The 26858-nt window shown below is 40.2% G+C and overlaps 1 long non-coding RNA gene across 1 annotated transcript in view; it reads right to left on the bottom strand.

Annotated features, from left to right (window-relative positions):
- The window catches only part of LOC137471518 (uncharacterized), a 30929-nt gene extending 4098 nt beyond the window's left edge, over positions 1–26831 (bottom strand). Inside the window, exons 1-4 of the long non-coding RNA XR_010997668.1 lie at positions 26686–26831; positions 25255–25376; positions 5989–24030; positions 5289–5408 (exon numbers count right to left, since the gene is read on the bottom strand). This is a non-coding gene — a long non-coding RNA (uncharacterized lncRNA). The remainder of the gene's footprint in view (positions 1–5288; positions 5409–5988; positions 24031–25254; positions 25377–26685) is intronic.
- Between the last annotated feature and the right edge of the window lie 27 nt (positions 26832–26858).

The raw sequence follows: 26858 nt of genomic DNA, 5'->3' as shown, positions 1-26858 counted from the left end.
TTTATTAATTCAGAAAAGTTGTTTTTGATGCAGTTTTATGATAAGTGGGCTCAGCTATGGTACAAAAGGAAGGCGAGGCCAGGCAGGTGTACAGCAGCATGTGCTGCAGTAACAGTAGGAATTATCTGGTTGCCATCAGCTCAGTACCCCTATGGCCCTGTTTCCTTGTCCTCTAACTCACTAAATTAGTATCAGGTTTGACTGTTCTCTATTTAAAGGGAATAAATAAATCAGTTGCCAAAAAACATGACTTGTATTATTAGCACATCAGCAGTGTAACTCTTTATCAAACACTGAATTTAAACCCTCTCCAAACTGATCCCCTATGCTTTTGTAACTTTGAAATATATTCCTCATGTTAAACCAGAGAACATAGAAAACCCATAAATAGGGATACTTTTAACTGCAGGAGTAACACTAATGATCATAGCACTCTGCATCACTTAGAATTTCTAGTCACTTCAGCTAAAATCCCTTATTAAAACTATTTTAGCATTTGACAACAAGTACTGAAGAATTCATATTGTAAATTGGAAAAATACCAGAAGAAAAGGTTGGAGGTGGCAATGGAGGAGTTGGGAACATGTTTAGCAAGAAATCTCATGAGAACGCTGTGCTGAAAGATCATTTTTATTCTAAATATAAATCTTTAATACATTAGCAATCCTGGCTTTAACATCCTAATATATTTTTATTGCCAGTCTGAAGACGAACAAGTAAGACAAAGTGATTCTCTGCAATTTACCTACCTCTTACAAAGAAGAGAAGGTTTGAAATCCTGTTTAAAGGTTCCAGTGCATTTTTTATTGCAAGTATTTCAGTTTCTGTTCTGCCTTCTATGGTGCCAAGCAATAGGACAAGAGGCAAGAGGCAGAAGATGGAACATAGGAAGGCCCCCCCACTGGAAATGAGGAAGAACTTCCTTACTGTGCAAGTGACAGAGCACTGGAACAGGTTACCCAGGGAGGTTGTGAAGTCTCCTTCCCTGGAAATATTCAAAAGCCATCTGGACACAATCCACTTGCTCTAGGATGACCCTAGGGAGGTTGGACCAGATGACCCACTGTGGTCCTTTCCACAGTGATTCTTTTCTGTAATTCTTTTTCTTTCAGTAACCTTGAAATGTCTAGATAAACTTCCCTAAACCACAACATAAGTTTGGGTCTAGATCTTTAATATATTCTGTATGTCCTCTGAAATACTCAGTTTAACTCTAACAATAATTATGAGAAAAAGAGTTTATGATGTCATAAGTAAAAAACCTGCCCTTGTGCCTATTTTTATTCTGTGTCATTCAAAGTCACCTTTTTCCCAATCCTGTATGTTTTATACCTACATTAAACACTTAGTACAAGCTTTCTTTTGTTAAAGCAATTGTCATTTTAATGTGACAGAAGTGGCTGAGCAGTGACAAGTTCCAGCTCTAGTCATCTATGCTCCCCAAATGGAGCAAAGGATCTGTGTTGTTTCCTAAAGCTTTCACGTGTCACTCAGAGCTCTGAAGCAGCTGTTCACTGGAAGATCAATGAAACACAGGTCTCAGAGATTACTAGAGAAATGGAAGAGCTAAATGGGATCTTAACTAGTCATTACCTGGGAAGAGAACTATGACTCACATCAACTTCAGAAAGTTAAACAGCCTTTTAGAAACTATCATGACTCACAAGCCCTGCACACACACGCACTCAATACACACAGAGTCTTCTCTGTTCAAGGCATTTAGTTTTTCTATAGAGAAACTCAGCTCTCATCTCCTTGAACCTACAACAGCCTTATATCAATGTAATTACCTTGACATCAGCCAGCTCTCTGATTCAGAGTAGATGCTATATGTGTGCTTCTTGCTGACTGGGCTACATAAATTGTTGACCTATAAACTTCTGTGAAACAACACATAACAGAAATTGACTTTTTTTTTTCTTCCCAAAGAGATTTTGTAAGAGCTTGCTTTGGATTGCAAGTAAAGCAACTCTCAAAATCAAATGAACTCCAAGTAGGTTTTCTTTGAGGACATAGTGTTCTAAAAGAAAAATATTTTTCAACAATTATTCCAGTGAGGGGTTATTTTGGATTCTGATGCATTCATTTTAGTGACAATAATTCCATGTCCATTGAAGCAATTAACATAACCAAAGCTATTGAGTTAAGCAAAGCTAGCCAAGTTGGGGGACTCAGGCTTGAAATGGGAGCAAATATGGCATTGTAGCTGTACAGGTGTTTCCAATCCATCAGTTAGTGCTGTAATTTACAAGTATGCTGCCTTTTGAGACGTACTTTGAACTTTCAGGGAACTGAAAATCAGAAAGCACTTTTGCTAATTTGAACTGCCAAAGGGTTTTCCACAGTGATGCTCTCAGTATGACCCATGTGCACTCAGTGGAGATCACCCTATAGGAAAAGGTAACATACTAGACAACCTTCTGAATTTCTACACATATTTGTTCTGGCCTGGATGGAGAAGCTAATTTGAGATAATTAGGGTGTAAATTTCCAAGCACTGCAGCTTAGCTGCCCTAGTTCCCACTAAGGCCACTTTGTCTTGCTGGGAGAAAGCAATCTGGCTTTGAAAGTACTGTAAGCTATTTTTCCCTTAACACTGAAGTGTCCCCAGCAAGAATAGTGTGAATTAGTGAAATGGAAATTCACACCCAATGTGAGTTTCTATTAACTTCCTTCTGTTAAAATGCCCATAAATAGGGCAGGTGGCTTGAGCAGACTGACAGGGTAATAGATGCCCAGAAAGAAAAAAATTATAACACAAAAGCAGCATAAGTCACTAGGAAAATGAATTAAGATGAGCTATGTCCACAAATGGTATTACTGAGCTCATTTCACCTTGAAGAGGAGGAAGTAGTCCATCCCAAGGAAGGAAGGCAGAATTATTGCAAATGACCTTAAGTAGCTAAGCAAACAGTTTGATGTGCCTGCTAACTAACTACTCACCCAGGAGCCAAGAGAGCTGAGCATGGCAAGGTGTGCCCTCACTGCCGGGAGCTGACACAGCACCTGGGAGAAGCTGTCCTCTGATGGTTGTTTACCAGACTGACCGAAATGAGCAAATTCAGTTCTTACCAGAAAAGTGTCTGCCTTACAAAACTCAGAAGCATCAGATTCCCCTGCTAATCATCTTGGTGCAAGTGAAGAGGAACAAAAAAATTAATTATCCTTCTGCTCCAACAAATGGTACCTCCACACTAAAATCCAGAGACTGCACTGGGGACCGTCTATGCTTTTGCCCATTCCAGAATTATCCTATGTGGATTATTTCATCCTGCAGGGCTGCCAGGCCTGAATTGAACCCAAACCCATTAGACTGTCTGCAATTCTTTGATTGTATTTATCAGTATTCTTTGTTGTCAGGTGTAGGACTTTATTTTAAATCAATAAGAATATGCTCTTAAGTACAAAAGCACATGGAAACTGCATGAAATCTTCCATTGTTCCCCACTACACAGCCAGTGTCTTCTTTAAAAAGATAACTTTGAATTTAGAAATCCCAGTTGTAGGAACAATTTAACAGTGCTGCAAGGCAAAGATACATTCAGCTTGTTTGAATTCCGAGGCAAGGTGTGAAACCAAAGTGGAGGGAGTCTCCAGATAAACCAAGAGCAATTCCCTGACTATATTTCAGTCCAAAGCTGCACAGATCAGAGTTGTATAAACTCATTTTATGTCGCTTTCATTAACTTATTTAGTGTCTTCTGTCTCTGAACACCATACATGAATTCCAAACCCTGCAAATCTGAGGTATCTCAATTTACTGTCATATTATGTTGTGAAAGTGGATCGCCATACAACTTCATATCTGAATATTTGTCAAATTCACAAGCGCAGCAGATATTCTCCCTTCTGTCCATACAACTTCTTCAATGAAATTCTGCTTCAATCTGCAAGTTTTATGGCATCTCTATACACTGTGAAATTCTGCTTCTCCCCAAAAAGTAATATTTTACTATCTTTGACAGCAATAAAAATGTTTCTTACATACTATAGAACATTTTGAAGCAGTCTGAGATATGCATGAAATGTCCCTCCAGGAAAGTGAGTTTCTTTAAGGAGACTGGCACACGTTTCCAGTCTGGTTTATATTGCAGAAATTGCTGTAATCTCAGACTGACTACATATTTGAGAAATTCTGAGAGACAGGTGAGGTTCCAGAAACCTAGTAAAGATAAAAGCCATCTTAAGAAAAAGGAATAGCCTTGGAACAGCCAACATTTTGGCATATTTAATTGTTTATTCTATTATTTTTCTCTTGATTTAAATTAAACAAGTATCCAGAAGAGAGCAATAAAAAAATAGCAAGGACCAATGATTAATCAAAGGAAAATTGTATGAAACTAAACTAAAATTCTTTCTGTAACAAAGTAATAGGTTTTGGGAAGAAGAATGAGCAATTAAAGCCATATATGCTAGCTCTGCAATCTGTTTCACAGTGCTGTCTGATTGTTCCCACTCTTACTATTGTGTATTTAATTATTCCTACCTTAATGAAGTAGCTCTCATTTTAATTTGTTGAGTTGTGTATACTTTTGACACTGATTTCTTGAACTCTCGTTATGACTCTCAATTTACATCCTACCCTTTCAAGGGCAGATAAGGGATCCTCTGCAGCTGATGGCTGGATGCTTTTTAATAATCCTCTCTACCTTGTTATCCAAAATATTAGTGGAAGTTTTGAATAGTGCTAGACCTGAGGTAGGATCCTGTAAATCCCATGTGCAGAACCCTTTCATTTTGATGATGAATCATGGTTAGCAAAACCAGCTTCATTTTCCCAACACGATGCAGCAGTACTCAGAAAAATAGCTGCATGTTTTATCACAAATGGAACAAACTGAATGATATCAATCCAGAATGAAAACAGAAAACATTGTACTGGGATGCATAAGCCAAAGTGCAGCACTGAAGATGTAAAGAAGTGACATTTCGGGACATTACACTTTTGAAAGTTGCATGCACATATTTGAGATCATTCAGGAGATATTAGAGTTATTGGCCTTGGAGATAAAGCAGAAAGAACTGAGCTCATTCCACCAAAAGAAAACGCTGCAGGCACACATGAAAACATAAATGTAAAGTGGTAGTAAGTGTGGAAATACAATATTCTCTAGCCACCACACACAGGGTAAAATGTGTACAAAATGTGTACAAAAAGTGATTCAAATTAGGAGGTAGAAAAACTACAAAGAAATTAAAGTGAAAATACATCACTAAAGTTGCATATTCCCAACATGACATTAATGGTAATGTAAAAATGCCAACCAAACTATGCTTCCATAGCCCACCTTCAAAACTGTCATGCACACAGATCCAGGGATATCTTCTGCTTCATCAGGTTGTTCAAAGGCCCATCTAGCCTGACCTTGGACACTTCCAGGGATGTTCCAGCCGACAAGGTTTAAGAGCTATGGAGACAGAAAAAACACAGCAATCCTACTGATGATTAAGGAACCATCCAAATTTATTATTTATAGTCTTACACAGTTTTTGACAGGTGTAAAATATGGGTTTGAAATCATTATTTTAGCCTGCTATTGTGAGAAGCCAAAAGTTCAGGGGTGTAAATTTTCTCTAAAAAAATCAATGATAATGTAGAGTCTACCTACACAAGATACTTATGCAATCCCCATTATGGCAGTATTAGTACTCTTCCCAGTATTTAATGTACTTCTTTTCACAATAATGCTGTAAGGTCAGCAAATCTGTGAAACCACACAATCAAAAATACAAGATTTGTGAACCCAAAGAGAAAATGCTCAGTAAAACAATTGTGAAGAGTAATCCAGTAGTATCTCCTTGGAGGAAATCACACTTCTAGTTCCCACTCTTAACATTTCTGATCTGCCCAAATCACTGAATTCCAACAAATTGGACAGACTGTACATGCACAGATGTGTGAAGCGTGTGCTATCAGGTCAGCACAGAGGAGGACAGGTGCTGTTAGACACTTACCAAGCTGTTAATATGCACATTATTTGCTCTTACCTGAGTCTTGGTCATCTGACAAGGCATTTTTTTCCTGCTGACTGAAACAATAACAACTGCCTGTAAGAACACACTGTTCTGGAAAGCTTAGCAAGCCTGTTGTTTGCCTGTTTTATCCAATGAGTGATTACATTTAAAGTAAATAAATAAGCCTGGAATGCTACTTATTTAGGCATGCACCTACCCAGCTGAACTTATAATTCAAATAACCAAATTATTTTATGAATCTGACACTAAAATTACTTACTAGAAGCTACAGGATGAGAAGTCATATCTCAGACCTAGGTTTTCTTCTTAGTTGCATGACTCGTTCTCTCTATGGTCTGATTTTTCAAAGAAGGATTTTAAATTTAGGAGACTAGAAATCCAAGACTAGACATGCAGGGCAGAAAAAAAAAATCATGTGATGACCATCTCAGGAAGGGTTGAGTGTGTTACAGAAGTACACTACTAGTAGCTCATAATTAATAGATTTCTCAAAGTGTCTGTCAAACTGCAATGCAACTTTTCTTTGTACATTATCAAATGAGGATCCAACCCTGAAGCACTTCCAAAGTACCAATAATACTTATGTGTTATATACACAAATAATAGGGTTTACTTATTTGAGTGTACCCACAGCTGTCTCATGAGTGTGAACCATTCAATTTAGGAAGGCTTTTGAATCAGATCCATGTTCACAGATTATGTTTATATCAATACTCAAAGAACCATTAGAGAATATATTTTGTGTTTCATTTTTATTTTGCAGAGGATTTTTTCTTAAAAACCTGGAAGACAGTTGAGTTCCAGCTTCTCCAAAAGAACAGAGGCAGCTACATCGCTTATTCTAGGCTTGAAAACATTTTGAATGTCCATTGAGAACTCCTTTAGAAAGTCCAACACTGATTTCAGCACAAAATCTTTCCACAATGCAAATATCAGTATACTTTGGAGCTGAAAAGCAAAGCCTTCAGTTAAATCCAATTCTGCAAATACAAACAGCTACCTGAATTAAGTATTAGAGAGTATCTTCCTGGGCATGAACTCTGGAGCCTACAGCACTAAGTAGGGAAGGAAATGGGATGACAACTGGCAGGAGAAAATCTGCTACTGGCCCAAAGGTATACTTTCGTGGAAATTCAACCCCAACTTCCAGCACTGCAACTCTTGAGAAGCAAGGAGGTATATTAGAAAATATTGGTGCTAGAATGAACTTACAGACGTTAAACTGAAAGTATGCATAATAACTGTTAAACTGAAAGTATGCCAAATAACTTAAATTTTATGAGTATGGACCTAGATGTTGCAATTTTAACAGAATTATGCAGATTTGGTGCCCCCTGCTGTCTTTTACTGCCAGAGTGACCCATGAAAAATATGAATAAGTGATTACACACTGAACTGCACAAAACACCCCCAAAGGGCAAATTAAGGATGCTGTTTAAAAAGGCACATTTAAGCTAGAGTGTGAGTTCACAGACTGCTTTTGTGAAGCAGCCAGGAGCTGAAAAGAGCAGAACTCTGTGCTGGGAAGGACCACAAAGAGGAGGAACATTGAGTGCACCATGGCCAATAGGAACCACACAGAGAGCTGAGCTTCAGCCTTGGCACACCTCCATTGCTTCAAACCAGGACCACAGAAAAGACTCAGTTTCTTGTGGGGATAAAACCCCATGAAATCCCTGTGGCCTCTCTTTTCTTGCTCAACACCAGCTCTGCTATATTCCTGCCTCTCACCCCCAAACAGGAGAGTTTAAACAGACCCTAAATACTTCCCCGTGATGGAAGCATCTCGAAATCTCAAAAAATATGAGTACCAGTGGGGTCCCCAGGTACACACTGGGTGCATCTACACAGGTTTGTGTTATCAACTGAAGTGGAAGACATGCTCCAGGAGCACACCCAGTACAGCAGGCTCCTACAAGGACAAGCCCAGAGCTAATCTGATGTACAACCCCTCCAACACACTCAGCACAGCTGCTGCTGTGGCAGCACAACCTCCTTCTCTCTCCAGAGCAAACTTTCCTGGGCCACACTGCATGCTAAAGGGACTTCAAATGAGACTCACCTGCTGAATCCCACTGCCCCAGAGGTGGCGGTCTCACCTCTCCATCCCCCTAGATCCTTGTAGCCAGTCCACCCATTTCATAAGCCCCAGCAACCTTCTGGCTTCTTGCTTAACTTTCTGACTTTAAAAAGTAATCTCTCCTTCTTTCCCACCCCCCAGGGCTGGTTTTCAGATGGATCAGTTTATTGTATGGTCATGTGGATGCCTGGTCTGATGTAAGAGGCGGAGGAATGTCCCTTTGGCAGCAGCACAGTCTCAGATTAGCTTAAGCTAATTGTGAAACTTCTGTCCTAGATCAAATAAGGCCATTAAGTGCCAATGGGTGCAATTGCCTGTCCAAACTAACAGAGCACATTTCCAGCACAGCTGGGTTGAATCCCGCTATAATCAATGGCCAAGATATTATATCACTAACTTTTAAAAATTTCTCTGTTGGTCTCTTGCCCATTCTTCACACTCCTACAGGAATACTACACAATGTAAGTGAGGATGAAGCAAAGCACAGTGCTCCATCTGAACTTGTGCAAAGCAGCAGACAGGACTTTTCCAGGAAGAATATGTGTTTAAGTGATTTCCTACTGCAAATCAACAGGCTATCAAGTGATGACTTTGTCTGCTTAAACTCAAAGATCTTTCTTTAAAGGAGCCTTCATTTAGTAGTCACAAGTAATCAATCAGTCAGTTACTTCTTCCCTTGGCTATCTGTGCTTGAAAATGGAAAAAGAACCCAAAAAACAACAACAGCAACAAAAAAACCCCAAAAAACCAAAACAAACAAACAAACACCAAACAAAACCCCCCCAAAAATCCAAACATAAACAAAAAACTCCACAGAAAAGGGACAGTCCTGTCTTGCCACAACAGGGGTGTTCAGTGACTTGAGACTGGTGCCTGTGTTCCTGAAATCATGGGGCTAAAACAGCATTATGCTGTACTTCAAGCAGATGTGCAGCAGAGGATGCTTCATCATTTCATATTCTCCTCAGGTTGGAAGGCTTTTAGGACTGACATTGTATCTGTGAGTCACTGACTGCTCTGGAAAGGCTTACTGGTGAAAAAGATGAAATTTCTGTCATTTATAGTGTCTGAGAAGGGTTTTCAACTTCAAGAGAAAAGAATTTATTCAGTTTCTCTGACACTTATTTATACACACAAGTTTTAAATGGCCTTTTTCAACTCTTGAACTCCTGTGCCTTAGTGAGATGGTATGATCTGTATTACATCTGCTGTAGCACTATTTAAACAAACATCCTTAATAAAATCTTGCTCACTCCCACCATCTAGAAATCCTAGTTTGTACTTCACACATTTTATTTTCATACCTCAGAATTCAAAACACCAGAAGGAAGGAGTTTGGTCTGGTAACTATTAAATTAGTTGCACCCTGATACAAAATCAACTTGCTTACTACATTCTTTATACTTGTCAGTTTATTCAGTGAACTGGCTGCAGGGACTGTCTAAAATTCACTTCTATCTCCTCTAAATGTTGTTTAAGTCAGTGGTCTGCCCTCTATTCACCTTTCTTCAGTGTGAAACACAGCCACACACAGCCATGTCAGGAGGTGTGCAAGAAGAAGATTATGAGGGTGGATCCACTTGTTTTGATCTCCCAACAGAGCACTGTGGCTCACCCTGCTACCACCAGGCTGCGGGGCTGCTCCTGCAGCCACCTTCTGGCTCTTTTTCCACTCCTAAGCTCTCTTCTTTGTCCTCTTTTCTTGTTTTTCTCTCTGAAATTAATAAACTAACGTGCATGTCTAGCAGCCACCACTTGCAAAGAGCCAGACCTCGATGTTCTTGCGAGTGAGGAGCCAAATTTTATCTATTGAAATGAACTTGAGTGCTGGAAGAGCTGCGTTGATATAGAAGGGAGGTGTGCAGAGAGATGAGTGTGGAGGTTTAAGTCAGACCTTTTTATCACAAGACCTCAGGGCACTGGCTAATCAGCAGGGGTGTAGCTTTATTGGAAAAAGTGTCTTTTAGGATATTCATGTCTGTATCTGAAACATTCCATTTCAGTGAGACACCAGAGACATTGCATGAGCCACTGGAGTGCTGCATCACAGCAATTAATAATAATTACTGGGAGACTCTCTTCCAGGGCATGCCAAGCCTGGGAAGGGATAAAGCACATCACTACTCGTATCTTTCAAGTATGCTCTTCCCAACACAGAAACTAAGGTAAATATCAACATACATGGCAGACTTCTTTCTTCTCTCAGCATACTCTTTTTCTGTAATCTAAGTATTGGGACACATTTCCTCCACCTGCTATGTATCTTTTACCTAGAAATGCAGATTTGTGCACTGTGAGTTGTAATTTTCTCCTCATAGGATAAGAAAACACTTTTGGGACAAAGAATCCAGAACAGGGAAGCAAAAAACCTCCAAACTCAGTTCACAGTGTAAACAGAATACTTTGCACTTACTCCATTTTTTGGACATCCTGTCTAGAATAGGATGGCAAATTGCCCTAGGCTTTGTTTATGCTGGCTAGCAAAATATGATATAAACAAAGCAGAAGACAAACGGGTTTCTAACATGATTTGTCCAATCTTTGAGGAAAAAAACCAAACTTTTTAATACTAAATTCAACACAATCAATCAGCCAAAGTAGTGGAAGGATTGAAATGAGCTATGTATAATTCAAAAAACCAAACTAAGAGTAGGCATCAATGACCCAGAGCGAGAATTCAAGAATTCAAGTCATTTGAGTATAAAATAAACAGCAGAGGGACACCAAGCAAAAGCAAATTTCTGCATATCCATATTTCAGGGTTAGGTTAAAGAGCAAAATATCTCTTCACCATCTCCTTCTGGAGACTAAAGCAGGATTGAGCCAAGTGTATACATATGTTAGTATATCAGTAAGCACCAGCATATATTCTTCTGTTAGAACAACATTTTATCACATTTGTTCTTATCAGAAGCTGGAAGACAAAAGCACTCTTCATCCTGCAGTTAACAACGGGTGACAATCCGTTAGCAACAGAGTAAACACTGCACTTTATCAAGGATTACTTCATTTTCACTCTTCTGTTTCCATCTTTTTGTGTCCTTGTAAAGACTGGGCAGCAGGTGTGAAACAAGGACTACTAAATGTTACAGAATTCCAAGTAATAACATCCAAACCCTGTTTTTTCATGATAAACATTTTAGCTCCAACATGTGTGGTTGTTTTAACGTATTTTTATCCTGAATTCAGCTTTTAAGGATCTTATGACAATTTGATATTTCATATGATCCTATTAAATATGAAACACTGATGATCATAAAAATAAAAAAGTGTGAAATAGGTAATATTAAAGTTCTTGCAAAGTGATGCTGTAGCACAGCCATTCAGCTTGTGCTTCTGCATGTGTGTGTCTTGGTTCTCTCCTCACCCTGATATGGCTGGACTTGCCAATATGTCCCATTTCTCCCCTTCTGGCTGCAGTTTGCCTGCATGAAAACTGGGTAGGGTAGAGATGAATAAAGGGTGAAAATACAGATGTCACCCCAGCTCTGGATGAAGACAAGGCAAACAATCAGGGAGCTGAAGCACACTGCTGAGGCATACAGTATAACCACTGCTAATGCAGCCAAGACAGGGCCTTAGGCAGCAACTGACTTTGCAGCTCTGTCTAATCTCCAGGCTTATAAGAGGATGCTTTCTGACATTGCCCCTTTTGTTGAGTAATTCTTCTTACTTGTAAGAAAAAGCTTCAGCAGTTCCCTGAGACATTCCCAAACAACAGATACTGTAATCTATTTATAATGGGCACCTGCTGCTTGGTCCTCTGCACTGATATTCTGAATTTTAACTGCATTCCTTTATTTTAAACATGCCACCAAGAGTAAATATTTAATGGTCAGTGATCCCTAAACAATAGGGTTTAATTTCTCATTTACCAGGTATATGGGAGTAAATCTGTATTCAGTGCCCTGTAATAAAACACAGCTCATAAAGTAATATTATGCTCTGGAATACAAATATGAGGCATTATACACAGCATGTAACTTAATAATTCTTGACTCTGGCATAAACTGTTGGAGGTGAATGCCACCTAGACTAATACTAATTACACCTTGCACCTTTATGAACAGACTGAAGCACTTATCAGCCATGCACACAAGCAATTTGTTCTATGCCACACAATGAGTCAGTGGCAAACAAAGGAGAGGAAACAAGGTTCCTTTATCTCCCAGACTTCTTCTGAGCCAGCTTATCGCCAACAAGAATTAAAAGCCATTTCATACTTCATAGCTACTTTTTGTCAGTGTTTCACCAGAGTTGTAAACTCAGCCTCACAATGTATTAAAAAGCTTTGTACAAGTAAATACATAAATATATTTATATGTGTGTGTGTGTTTGTTTTAAATATGGCAAAACATAAACCTAATGGATTAAAGCCTCACAACTCCTAAAGTAGCTTAAATTTAGTATCTGAACACCAAAGAAAAGAGTATTACTCTAAAATCACACATTTATTGTATACACCTCAGTATTTTGTGCAGCCTTTAGGTTCACAGCAATCCTACTGTACTACATTTTTATACTTCTTTAAATAACCACTGGGTGTCACAGTTATCAACAGAAAATTCTTGGGGGACTTTTCCAGGTTCATTTCAATTGGGATTCATATCATCAGAGGTAATACCAATTCCTACCCCTGTAATGTTAATACCCACTCCCATTCCAAGATGAGAAAATGCCTTCCTCAATTAAAAAAAAAAATCAGAGTTAATACAAACTGTGATCTTTTAGGAAATGTAGCAAAATGGAGATTTTGTCATACTGCACATTTGTGAAGTTCACTACTGGATTGGAATGAGGCAATTCTAGATTTCATGGACTTGAGGAAAAATTTCCATAGGCTTTCTCTTTCAAAAATTGTGACAGGAGAAACAATTATTTCCTCTCCACTTCATAAGAATCCCATTCGCTTTAAATATTTTGGCATTATAAATAGCATTATAGCCTTATGCTTCCGGTCCCAGCTCTCAGAATCACACAACTAGTGGAAGAACGTGAATTTTCTTAATTTAAAAGTAAATTTATGGTATTCATCACAGAAAAGAAAATGTGACTCCAGTGACTATTCAGGTTTGCAAAAAACAGCTTTAAATCATGCGAACTGCTCTGTGTCTTCATTCAGCTGTCAGCCCCAAAGGAACAATGCACTGTTCACCCCACAAAATCCCCATGAGATGAGGATTTCACCCACCCACGTGTGTGCCTCACACCTGGAGAACTGAAGAGCTGCTCCGCACACCCAAAGCATAGGCAGCACCAACTAAACCAAGCACCAAGTGAATTTGCAAATTTAGAGGCTGTATCACCTTATAGGTGACCCAAATGATCCATGAGGAAAGGCTGGCATGGCTGGGACACCTGGGAGAAGACAGGGTGGACAGCCAAAGGATTGGTGCTCCTAAGAGCCTAGGAATGTCTGCAGGATATTTGGGAAGCCTCTGTTGTACCCATGCTAAGGGGTACTGGTCTAAGAGCAGTCAGGAATTCATGTTTGGGATGATTCTGGACAGCAGAGTTTTGGGGATCTTTGCCAGGACCTGTAAGATGTGAAGAAAGAAGGGGGAAGGTATTTCATGGATATCTCCTGTATCTTGGGGTATGACTTTGAAGGGCTGAATTAAGGAGTGTGGGTCAGTTACCGGCTGCCACATTTCTCATTCTCTACTTTTTCTTACCCATCTCTGAGTTCAAAAATTGAGACAACTAAAAATGGAAGCAGAGAACTAACCAAATCTCTGAAAATCAGGCTCCACAGAAGCACCTACAGTTCCTGGCCACAGTTCAGGTGACGGGTGAGAGATGCAGGCTGAGACATGGGCAAGTGAGACAGAAATGCCAAACAGGCAGTGTCATGAGAGATGTGCAACACATGGCAGGCACCAGCCTCTCTCGCTTGTGCATTATGTTTAGGGCCTCAGATCACCTTAAGCAAATCACCCTGCCCTGCCCAGCATTTTCTAACTGCTCCATTTCAGCCACGTGCTGCCTGAGCAGCTAAAATGACTGTCTCAGCCAGAAATGTGATTTTTTTCCTCTTTTTTTCCCCTTCAATCTATATTCATCCAAGTCCAGCTGCACAGAAAAAGGCACATGCAGGAGAATGCAAGCATTATCTAATACATAAAAGATGGATGCAGAGAGGAAGAGAATGAAGCTGTTCTTCATGCCCAGCATGGCACGATAGAAAGTAAAGGGTGTGACCTGCAGGTGGGAGTTTTAGACTAGACATTAGAAATGGCTTCTTTTACCAGTAGGCATAATAAGGACTTGAATAGATTGCTTGAGGAGGCTGCAAAGGACTTCAAAAACAGGTTAGACAAACATTTATCAGGAATCATATTGGTATGATTCATGTTTGCAGACTGGAGCAAGGAATGGATTGTTTAAAGTTCTGTTTTCCTCTGATTTTTTGATCCAAAGATGCCTAATGACCTATTTTTTTTTTTTTTTTTGCTACGGATTGGTCTTAAACAAATCTCACAATCTTTAAAACTTGCCAGCAAAATAATAAGAACTTCTTAAAAAATAAACATTATTCCAATTCCTTCCCTTAGTCAAAAAGCCCTCCCACTCTGCAACACATTCAACTACAAAGCTGAATACAGTCAGTAAAACACTGAAAGCATTAGCAGCACTGCTAACACTGTGGCAATAATACAGCAAGTGATCTGAAATCCCCATTTCTTTTGACCAACTCCTTGCCACTTGTACCTTTCTGGCCTTATTGGCACCCCAACACAATACATAATTTTCTAAATTACTTGAGCTTTTCTGCACACTTCCATTAACATAGCAGGTGCAGATATTTAGACCATTAATGTCTTAGCAGTAGTGGAAGTTGGGAGTGACCCCACTGCAAATTAACAGTTCAGACACAAGAGGTGAATGGTGCTTTAAAATACAGCTGGAAATCTTCCACTGTACCCAAACAGGACTTGGTCCAAGGTCCTTGTCCGAAAGCTGCTCTCTTAACACAAGTCACTTGAGTTGGAGGAGAAAAGCATTACAGATTAATTCTGGTTTGTGGAGAAAAGAGGCTCTTTTCTTCCAGCTGAAGTTAAAAGCTGCCAGCAAACATCAGCGACCTATTTGGAAATTTTGGACTGACTCCTCATGTGATTTGACCATGGACTTTTTCTCTACTTTCTATTGTATTATTTCTATGAAGTCAGTCACCAAAAGCTTCTCTGAGTCAAATCCATTCTTTCTGCTCTTTCTCTTCACACTACTGTGCCACTATTTGTATTTCCTTTCGCGTTCTCATCACTTCTCAGCAATAACTTCCCATCCAATAGTTTGAAAGACTGATGCCAATGTTAAGAATAAACCTACAGGGTGAGGGAAATCCCCTCTATTCAACCTGTTCTGTCCATGTTACCTATCCATTTTGTCTCCTCTTTCAAAACTGTAAGCTTGCAGGGGAATGGACAGACTTAAATTCAAACTAAATAGCTACAAAAGTAGGGCTCACTTTGCCTGGGCCTGCTGGGATCACTGGTACATGGACATTAAAGACATTGCATTTATGTGCTGTAAATAATGCAATGTAATGTAATGTCAGATTGTGGCTACTACTGCATGCCTCAGGAAACAGAGGAAATAATTGAGGAATTCTTCTTGAAATATTGCAAAAAAATTATGAAAAAAAGGAGATGCAAAAAAAGGACAGTGTGATAAATCATACTGAGAATGTGCTGGTCACATGTCAAACCACACTGACAATTACTGAATATAGAACTGGCCACAGAATGGGGTCCCACAGCGTGCTACATATTCTGAATAACTTTGGTTGAACTACCTGACTTATTACTCATGTAACCCTATAGTTAAATGCAGGATATGGCTGCACAGCTCAGCACAGCACTCCTACCAAGTAACTCCAAAACAAGATGCTGTAGAGGTGTGTCACCAGGGCGCTCCACCCCAGATAATGAGCACAGCAGCCAGCTGGGAAGGAGGCCTGAGGTGGGAGACCTGCATCTTCCAGCGCCCCAGCCCACAGCCCAGTGTCCCTCTGGGAATGGGAATGCGGAACAGGACAATTGTTAGATCCATCTCACTTCAAAGACTCTAAGACACAGCCTTCTGATGCCTATATAGCACATATGGATGTAAAGATAAGATCTGCTTCTCTTTTAACTGAGAGACCTCTCTAAGACTCCAGTCCTTCTTGTTCACAACCACCCAAATTGCCCTTCTTCTGCAGAGCTAAAATGATAGCAATGTGATCAGAAGTCACAGCAAATTGAGTGTTACATTGTTGTGGATTAACTACATAATTAAACACATTCTATTTTGTTGCAGTGGACCTTATGTGGCCCCACACAGGTAAGAATCACAAAAAACGTGCACTGAAGCCAATAGATCTTACACACAGGTGTAAGCCAGTCTTAAAACAATGTAAATCTCATTTAGGTAAGCAAACAACAGGCCCAATATGTTGTCTACCTGAATTCATTAAAATAGCAATCTATACCAAATATTACTTGGGCTAATCACCGTGAGTCATACCCAGTGAACCTCATTTTGATACTCCTTGTTCTTCCTCATATAAAACTTTGGCAGTGTAAAGAGGGGAGGATTAGGCCAAACAATTCCATGAGCTCATTAGCTTCACACCATAAACATAAATCAGACATGCGTAAGAATAAAGAGCCAGTTTGGCAAGATACCATGATGCCAAGTCAGGTCAGTCAGGTTATAGTAATTTTTAATTAATACTCTTCCAAGTTTCAGTGTTATTTATTTGCATGCCAGTGTCACTCAGAACAGTCCTCTCTCCTCCCTATGAAAACCTTGGAGAAAGCTGAAAGAAAAATTTTCAGCCTGATCTGGACAAAGTGAAATCCAATGTAATGACAAATAAAAATGATAGGTGAACTTGAAAACCCTTAATGAAAACATCTTTAGAAATGAGAAGACTGATATCAGCCTGATATCCACTGATAAAGAAACAGAAAGCATAAATCAACACAGGTTGAACACCACAGAAGACACGATTTCTACTATTCTATTTTTGATTATGTTTATCCAAGCAGCAAAAATTCCCCACCTCAGAGGTTTTATATTGCCTTGCCCCTGAAAATGCTCCCTTTTGAAGGGAGCATTTCAAAATCATCAGTGTAATTCCCTAAGGGATACAAAGGTCCAATGTAAAATTTAGCAGGTTGAGCATTCTACACGGTTTCATTAAAAAAAAAATTACTGTTTTAATTATCTTTGGAAAATGCTTGGTAGTGCAATAATGATGCAATATTATTCACCAAGACTTGCTTCAAAAGGCAAGTCATGGAAGCAATTGTTGACAATTCGAATCTTCTAGTTGAAAAAATCCAGACAGAATATCCATAGGGTTTGTTCCATACATTAAATAATTAAAATTTAAAATTAATGTTTATAGGTATTTGTTTTATAAAGGTAAAATGATAAAAGCCATTAAAGGTGTTGAAAGGCATAGCTAAAATTGCTATTCCTATGACAAACTTTAGGACATATGTGAAGTAGCATAGTCTTATTATTCACATAATATTTGCAATTATTCCATTATCAATATTTTGTTAACAATATTGATAAAACACAAAGATTTAATATGCTATAAAAGTAAGATGTAGAGTAATATATTAGTTCTTTGCAGAAGACAGATTAAGGATGTTTTAGTATCAAATAACGCATAAGATTTCAGGGAAGTCATAATGTGTTTATACAAGATATTTTAGGATATCTGCATGGTAAAACTTTTTTAACAATGCAGTAGATGATCCTAAGTCTCTTCTCAGTGTTGAAATAATGCTATCAAAATATTGTTGAAGAAGGTATGCAAGTATGTGTTATGGGATAATTTACCTTATAAAATAGAAAAATTAGTATGAAAAATGAATGGGCTTAGTGAAAAAAGTGCCTATTTTATAGTTTTGCAGAAAAGACTTTATTTTCAAGATGGATTACTTGTATTTTTTCTTTATTTTTACAAAGGATGAGAGATGGTGGGAAGAGACACTGCTGGCTGTTCTGTTTACACAGAATTCTTACTGCACTTAAACAGGAAAGGTTTTTAAGCTTTCACCTTGCTTTTTGTTCCTCTGATAATATTTCCATAATAATTTTAATAGTCTGCATATTTTTAAAGTAACAAAACTAATTAAGCATCAGTGACTACCATTTACTATCTAACGAACTGCATATAGGCTCCAGTTAGGCCCAAGAGCCACAAAACACATGCCCTGAAGAATCAAGAGGATGAAGAGCTCTGGAAGCAGCTTCAAGATAAGATGTGGTAGGTCTAGACCCTCAGAGATCCCCAAAGGTCATCCTGGATCCTTCCTGCTAACGTCCTTGGAGACCTTCTGCTTCTTCAGGTGACCTGTCAAAACTGGCCTGAACATCCCTGTCTGGCTGGTTTCCTCCCACAGCTGGGTCTCAGGAGCCATTATGACCTTGAGAACAGATGATGAGAGATCAACAAGAAGGGATGTGATGGTACAGCTCCACAATCCATGAGCCACAGGCTACTGGCCTCCCAGTAACACGGGAGTAAGTGCCACAGCTCACTGTGGCTGTCAGTGGCACATTGACATCTCTCAATGTGACACTACTGAATGTCCAAATTTACAATCACAGTGGTAGAATGTAGGCCAGAATTCACCTCTTTTAACTCTACTCAGTGATGGGCTCTAACGTTGCTGGGCTAGGCTCCCGCAGTGTCACTGCAAGACACCAGAAAGCGACACATCCCATCCTATGATAAGGATCTGGGATGAATCACCTTTGTGGCTGCCTCCACCGCTCCAGAGGAAGCCTAGGAAAATAGCTAGGCCAACTGCTTAACTTAGAGATGTACAAAGTCAGGCTAGATTAACGCCATGAACTATGTTTTTCAAAAAAAAAGTTCTATCAAGGTTTTCCTGTTAACACTGTTGTTACAATAACAGCAAAGCAGATTTATCAAGCTACCTACTTTGCATTTGTGTCAATGCTCCTGGCAAAATGAAATTAGTTCTGTTCAGCTGTGTCTTTGGCACTGCACATCCTTGGCAGGGGACTCCTAACAACACATGGGTATTCTTTTAGCTTCAGGGAGAGGAGTCTCTGTCTTTTAGGACAGAAAGCTTGAGCTCATTTCAGTATGCATTTGTGAGGTTTTGAAAGGCCATGGTGTGCAATATAATTAGTTACTCTGAGGTGACAGATTTGTTGTAATCCATAAAACCAGGTTCCAACTGTGAAAACGCAGTAAACAGTACTGCCCACAGAAATATGTCTATGCATGCACTGAAATATTTAAAAGACCCAGCCTTTGATGCTAATTTTACAAAACTCCTCTTTCCTCCTTCCAGCTGGAACTGCTTCCCACCATGCCTCCCAGCACTGCCAGTATCCAGCAGGACACACTCCTCTCTCAGATGTGGCGCTGTGAAGAAGCGCTATTATATCAGAGTTACTGACAAAGAAGGTGTTGGTATTTATAGAAAATGAGGAACTACCTCGGAAATTCTACAGATGTAATTGTGTCTATTGTATCAACGTGTCCTGCTGGATAAAAATAGGAATGACAATATCTAGGGTGTCCTGTCCATTAGTCCAACTGGTGATGAGTAATGCAGCCAAATGCACATCAGTAAATCCTACCCAGTAAATCCTACCTACCACACCATGCTTCAGAAACCCTCTTGGCACTCTTCTTTAAGAGAGAAGCCACAAAAGTATAAAGGTTTAATCTGCATGTATTTGAAATCATTGTATCATTTATGAGGCAAAGATTCAAATTAGGTATATTAGTTGCTCCAAATATGTCTCAGTAACAAACTATCTCTGCCTACATTCCACAGATTTTACCCTCTTCAAAAAAAACCCCAAGTGTTATAGAATATTTGGTGTATATTACACTTTCAATTGGAGAAATCAGGTTGGTTTAGTACAAAAGACCCAAGTACATTAGTCAAAAATAAAAAATCTGAACTCTCTAGTACCAAGAGCCTTTGGAAAAGGATCTGAAGAAACTCTTCTGGAAATCAAAATGTAATGTTTAAAAGTTATTGGATCACATGGATTTAACATCTTACTGCCTGGTGTTAGCCTCAGACAGAATTTGTGTCTTGCATGAGGGTCCTCCCGAAAGCCTGAGTGATCAGTTTTCAGTACCATGCAATGCTCTTGCCCACTCCTGCATCTCAGGCCAGTCTAGCTCTGGAACAACACCCCCTGTCAAGCATACAGAAAAAGAATTTTTGTGCTGGACTAGTGCTGGTGCCTTGGGTTCTTTATCAGAATAGGCATTTGAAACTTCCTGAGGTCTTAAGTCTGAGAGTAAATGCCAGAGCTGATGTACCAGAAAACATTAGATGAAATGGTGAAGACTTTTTACTACATAAATGTATGGAGCCACACAAAGGAATCTTTTCTCTAATTTTGTGGCTCTTTGTTTCTGATGTAAATACTACCCACCAACAAGGAAGGAGGAGCTTGTACAGGAAGCTGTACTTTAAGTAAAGGTACAGTTACAAGAAAAATTAATGATTTCCCTTCAAATAAGAGGCACTTAAATATTGCAATGACATTCTTGTGACACTAGCCTTTTATCTCTTGCCCAAAGTAAGGAGGGTCTGGTTCACTTGCCTTTTTAAACACAGACTTGGAACACCAATATTTCTGATTAAGAAGGGGAAAAAATTAGCAAGTAATCCCAGGGCTCCAAGGAGCTATTCACAAGCGTAATGTTAAGATGTAATCTTCTGGTGATTACGTAATAGTTTCCCCTCTGCCCATTCCAGAGTGGATATGAGATACTAGAGTCTACATGCCTGGTCTTGAGTGTTTAGTTCCAGGTGTGGGAGCTCATTGCAGTTGCCTAGAGAAAGGCCAAGTGTACATGTCATTCTGGGAGAGACAGGTCCTAATTCCAAGGATAGGCAATAGAAGATGGGGTGCCACCCCACTCAGGGTTAGGCTCTAGGAGCTATGTGGGAGTTGGCAAACACAATTAACAAGCCTGAAATAACAATTGCCTTGAGAGCAAGCACAAAATAAAAGGCAGGGGAGCAGCCCTCAAGTAGGAAAAGTAAAATAACTACAACAATAGCAGGACAAATCTAATCTCACATAAAAACACCGATAACCCATCTGAGACCTGGACATGAAATTGACACGCTGATATTAAGGAACACAGACCACAAGAAACAACAAGCTTGGAATCCTCCATGGAATAAAATCAGTGATTCGCTTTTCTGTGGAATATCTGCCAGCTCCTGCTGCACAGAATGGTCAGAAGGGGATTTCGTAAGTGTTAGAGTGAACATTTACACCTATCAAGATGTGGAGAAAAAAAAAGAAAAATTCAAGCATGCTGTTTTTCTGTCCGGTGCAATCCATTGAAGCACTGACATGGTGGCCTACTGTCTTTCCAAATCCTGGCCACATGTGACTTCTAAATATATTTGAAAATGCCTGATACATCACAGGATACATAGATAGATTTTGCAAGGTGATATCTAGGATAGTCCCAGACAGATAAATCCTGCATGCAAAGCAAGTCTGACATGTCAGATTCACAGCATATGCAATATTGTCTTGCTCATAGAAGTTGCACAGTAAGTACCAATCTGGCAGCACACCCCTTGCACATGCACGTTTTATCTGTCCTTACAGGGAAGTCTGAGCTCTCCCAATACATCCTGCACATCCAGAAAGACACCTATGGCAACGGAAATGCAAGGGAAACCATGCCATGTATGCCCTTCCTATGAGAAATTGCACTGACCATGTAATGATACGACACACCCTGTATTAAACAGGGCGTTCTGTACCACATGGGATCCCTGGCACTTTCTGACATTTATTTTTGTGACCACACCATGCTGTGCTTACCCAGGAGAGTGCAGAGGTCAACATCAGAGTATGCACATGAATTTGGTGGACAGAAGACACAGTGTGATTACCAAATATTTAATTAGGTTGCAACAATAGCACTACTGCCCTTATCCTCACTACGCAAGCTCAGCTACAAAGCAACATGATGGCTGTACTGAAGCTTTGGGATATAATATCAGTAACCCCTGAGGCATGACAATTATCCAGCCACCAATACCGTTCCCCCACTAACACAAGGATAGCCTTGTAGAAAGTATATTTGTAATCACAGCAAAATTAAAGTTGGGCAAGATATTTTGAAGGTCACTGGTTCAACCTCCTGCTCCCTCCACAGCTATCTTCAAAGATAAACTAGGTTGCTCAAAGTCTTTTCTGGTCTAGTTTTGTTTCCAAGGATGGAAAATCCACAGCCACTCAGGGAAAATGTTCTGCTACTCGACCACTCTTACTTTCAACTTTTGTTTTCTTACACACTATTGGAATATCTCTGGGTGCAGCTTCTCACTTTTGTCTCTCATCCTGTGGGTGACCATCTCAGAGAGAAGCCTTGTGCCATCTTCCCTGTAATTCTCTCAGGGAAGGTGCACATTGTAATTACATCCTGCTGTGGCCAAACCCACTTCCTCACACAGAATAAGCTTCAGCCCCTACCACCTCAGCAGGCTCTGCTGAACTGGTTGCTCCCAAACTGGACAGTGCGTATCCAGTGTGGCCTCACCAGTGCAGCACACAGAGTTCGTACCTGCTGGATATATGGATAGTGCAGCCCTGCAGGTGTTGAAATCCCATGAGGAACTTCTTTTGTCCACCAGGATGGCTAGGCCGTTTTCTGCTGGGCTACTTCCAAGCCAGCTGGTTCTCAGCCTGTAGCATCCTATAGTCTGTCCCAGGACTTTGCCCTTGTCTCTGTTGACCAACATGAAGTTCTCACTGGCTCGCTCCTGCAGCTTGGCAAGCCTGCTCTGACTGGTGGCCTCCTGTGTATCAGCTGATCTCTCCAGCTTGGCAAGAGGAACAGCTGAAAACTTGCTGAGGGGGCACTCTGTACCACCCCCTGCGTGGTGACCTTGCCAAACAAGACTTGCTCCACTATTGATCCCTGACCCCTCCTACCAGTCAAGACTTCAAACCAATGACACACAACCTTCAAGCCTGGGGGTACTGCCAGTTTTTCACACATAGGGTCTGCCCACCTCACCCACATCTCACCAGTTATAAGGTAATTGAGGAAGTCCACCAAAAGCCCTCTTAAAGACAAACTTAAATGACATCCTCTGCTTTCCCTGTGCTCACTAAGCCCAAAGTCAGTGACACTGGGTCAAATACAACTGAACTTAAATGTGTAACATTAGCCTTTCTTCAGTCACCTTTTAAATGCCACGGACTTTCCAATGTCACAAGGTGTGAGAACAAAATAAAACTGGCCAGCTCCCTCCACTCAAATGAGCGTCATGTGGTCCGGTGGACTTGCATATGCCCAGTTTGACATTGGACTTTCTGTGGGAAGTTTCCCTCCTCTGCCCAAACCCTGCTTCCAGCCACAGAAGCTTGAGAGATGGGAAAGGGTTTTTTTCCAGCAAGTCCAAGACAAAAAAGATCTTTTATTTTTCCTTGACCTTTATGGGCAGTTTAATCACCCAGTTCTGCAGCAGGCCCACATACTCTCGTCTTCCTTTTGCTGCCAAATCACCTGTAGAAGCTCTTTATGTTACCCTTCACATCCTTCAGTTGCAACTCCAGCCAGGTTTTGGCTTTCCATACTCCACTCCTCTAAAATACTGACTAAAATACTAAAATACTGACTGTCCTCCTCTGCATGAAGTGATGGAATCTCACACCAGGGTAATTTGTTCACTATCTGCTGAATGATTTCTAAAAATGCTGTTTAAGGAAGATGCTTATCTTTCATCCTTATCTCTTTTTTTGGAAGCTGCAAGCATATCCAGGTGCCTGTTCAAGCATTTATTTAGCTGGTACTGTGGAAAATGTGATTGTTCTAAATTATTCTTTGATTGTTCTAAATTATTCTTTCTTCCTTTGTTCTTTGTTGTTAGTTGGTTTGTTTCCAGTAACCTCAAATTTGATGCGAAGAAAAGGGAAAGTATACACACCTGATAGGGAATCAAACAATTAATTACCTTCAGCATTCAGCTTTGACTGTTAATCCATCTCTCGAGGATATTCTCTAATATTTTGTAGTATTACAGCTCTGCTGAAGCAGCCTCACATGGTTATTATTAAATAACCCAGGCCCTAAATGAGAGTTCTTTCCTATTATTCAGATCTTGACTATGTGCTCCATCCTCCCCTAAAACAAAATGGTGGGGGGAAAAAAAAAGTAAAAAAAAAAAAAAAAAAAAAAAAAAAAAAATCTAAATTAGCCAAAGTTTATTAGTTCTAGCCAGCCCATAAACAATAAATTCAAGGGCTGGTTTTTTTTCTTTTTTGACTTTCCAGACCTAGAAAATGGAAGTGTTTTTCAAGTATCTGTATTTAGTCTAGAATGTCCCAAGATAGGTTTCTTACACTTAGGAGTAACACTAGTTCAAAATATTCTACAATGGTAATTTCATTGGTTGTTTTTGACAGGGAGTGATTGGTCTCTTCAGTTTTCTAAACTATCACAATAAATAAGAAGCATTTCTGCAGTATTTTTTTCTATTAAAGATGTGGATCTATACAATAGGAAATTTTCTGAATTACAATATAGTCAGAATTATACATATTCTACACAGTTATATATTGTAACTCTGCTTCAGTAACATGGCTGGTACTACAACTGTATTTCAGGTTGCAAAAATTCCTCTTCCAAATTCCTCTTCTGGGTGTTTATAAGTTTGTCATTTTTTATAGCTGAATTGTTGCATTAATTCTCTACTTTTGGGAATCTTTAAAGATGCCTGAATATGATGAACTCATACTTCTGTTATTGTAAGAGTCATCTGTCACAAGTGAGACATGTTTTGTATTTACCAGTTGATCCTCTAATTGCTCAAAAAGCTGCACACTTATTTGGGTTATTAAATTTGCCCTCTCTCATCTGGCCGCAGAATAGAATCAGATCCAAATCAGGGCTTAGCTGATGAAAAACTGACAAAGCATGGTGCCATTACCCCTGTCACAATTCTCTTTTTCCTGTGACTACGCCAGCCCCAGACCTGTCTTCCAAGATCCCCTCCTGGTGACTAGAGAAAGTCTAGGAAAAGTAAAAACCACCTCTACGACTAGGAAAGGCATAGGTGACAAAGGACAACAAGAGCAGACAGTGGGAAGGGGTTTTTACCTTCCCCAGGACACTGAGGCACAGGGCAGGAAAGAATGATGAGCAACTTTACCTTCCTGAAAACCTAGTCTTGATCTTTAAAGTTCACTTTTAGGTGCCTTCAGAGGGTCTGTGCTGCTCTCTGTTCCTGTCATCTTTACCCAAGTCTTTGAATTATGGATCCAGTGATGGCATCTGGGGAAGATCAAGAAAGAACTCAAGAATGCTGAAAACACAGAACAATGGAAATGGGAGTATATACAGCAGTGAAGTGGCTAAAACACAAGCCTTGTGTTCTCCAGCAATGGTCGGTGAGCTAAAAACACAAAATCAACATTCCCCTCTCTGGAAGACCGATGTTGAATTTAACCCTAGAACCACACCTGGGCAGAGGTCAGGGACAAAGCTCTTTCCAACCTCTCCCTCCGGTATAAGAGTGCTTTAGCTGTTATCAGCCAAATATCTTCTGCAGCCTCTAAACAGGGCCAAGCTATCTACTTCAGCTGGCCAGGCCTCCAGGAGGTCTCATTTCCTTCTCTGGTTTCACTCCTTTCATGCAATTTGTCCCTCCAAGGAGTTCTCCACTGGTCTTGGGCCTGTGGTTTCCCTCAGCTGGACTTTTTCAAAGTTCCACTCAAAACAAATTACTGTTGTTCAAACTTACTAGTTTAACCTAAGCCAGTACTCCTAAAATCTCAGCTTCTGAAAGGGAAGATATTTAGATATTAACCTCAGCTTTCAGTAAGAAAAAAAAAAAGAGTTTTTCTTATTTCCCTTTGGGTTTTGGAGAAAAGTTGGAGCATACCAAAGATAAAAATTCTAGGCTCTAAACCAAATAACATAAAACATATTAATTCAAGATGCTATTTTTAAAGACCAAGATTTCACTCATCTCATGACTTTTGACCAGAGGCTTGGCTCAGGATTTGAGTTTGCCTTCCACCACACAGAGGGGTTAGCAGACAGAGACCACAGGGCAGAGACTAGGACCCTTAAAATTCCCACTGTCTTCTGACAGCCTGTCCTGACAAATGTGCCCCAACTCTCAACATTCCTGTAAGATCTACAGCAAAACTGCCATTTCCCCCCTTTTTCCGTGCCAATGCATGCAGTGACTACAAGAGACAAGACCGTCAGCAGGTCTGAAACCTCCCAGTAACCAACCTGTGCAACACCAGGATGTGACTTCATTAAGTATTTTCCTTTTTTAAAAATGCCCAAATGCAGAATCATAGGATCAGGGTTGAAAGGGACCTTAAAGACCATCCCGTTCCAAAGAACCCTGCCATGGGCTGGGACACCTTCCACTAGACCAGCTTGCTCAAAGCCCCATCCAACCTGGCTTTGAACACCACCAGGGTTGGGGCATCCAAACCTCCCTGGGCAACCTGTTCCAGTGTCCCATCACACTCACATAAAAGAACTTCTTCCACGCACCCAACCTAATCTTCGCCTCTTTCTGTTTGCACCCATTTCTCCCCGTCCAAATTGCATCAGAAACCACCTGAGGCCGGAAATTACCCGGTCACCTCCACGGTGCCACAGGGACGGCCGGTCCCACCGGGACTCGTCGGGGCAGCGGGCGCCCAGCGCACCTCGTGCGCGACCTCCCTCGCCCCTCTCCCAGCCCGGCGCTGCCAGGCGCGGGCACACACCGGGCACATGCCCGGGACCCCC

The sequence above is a fragment of the Anomalospiza imberbis genome, chromosome 3 (genome assembly GCF_031753505.1).
Source record: "Anomalospiza imberbis isolate Cuckoo-Finch-1a 21T00152 chromosome 3, ASM3175350v1, whole genome shotgun sequence".
Classification (NCBI taxonomy): Eukaryota; Metazoa; Chordata; class Aves; order Passeriformes; family Viduidae; genus Anomalospiza; species Anomalospiza imberbis.
Note: the sequence above shows the minus strand (reverse complement) of the source record. Positions and strands in the feature narration are given on the sequence as shown.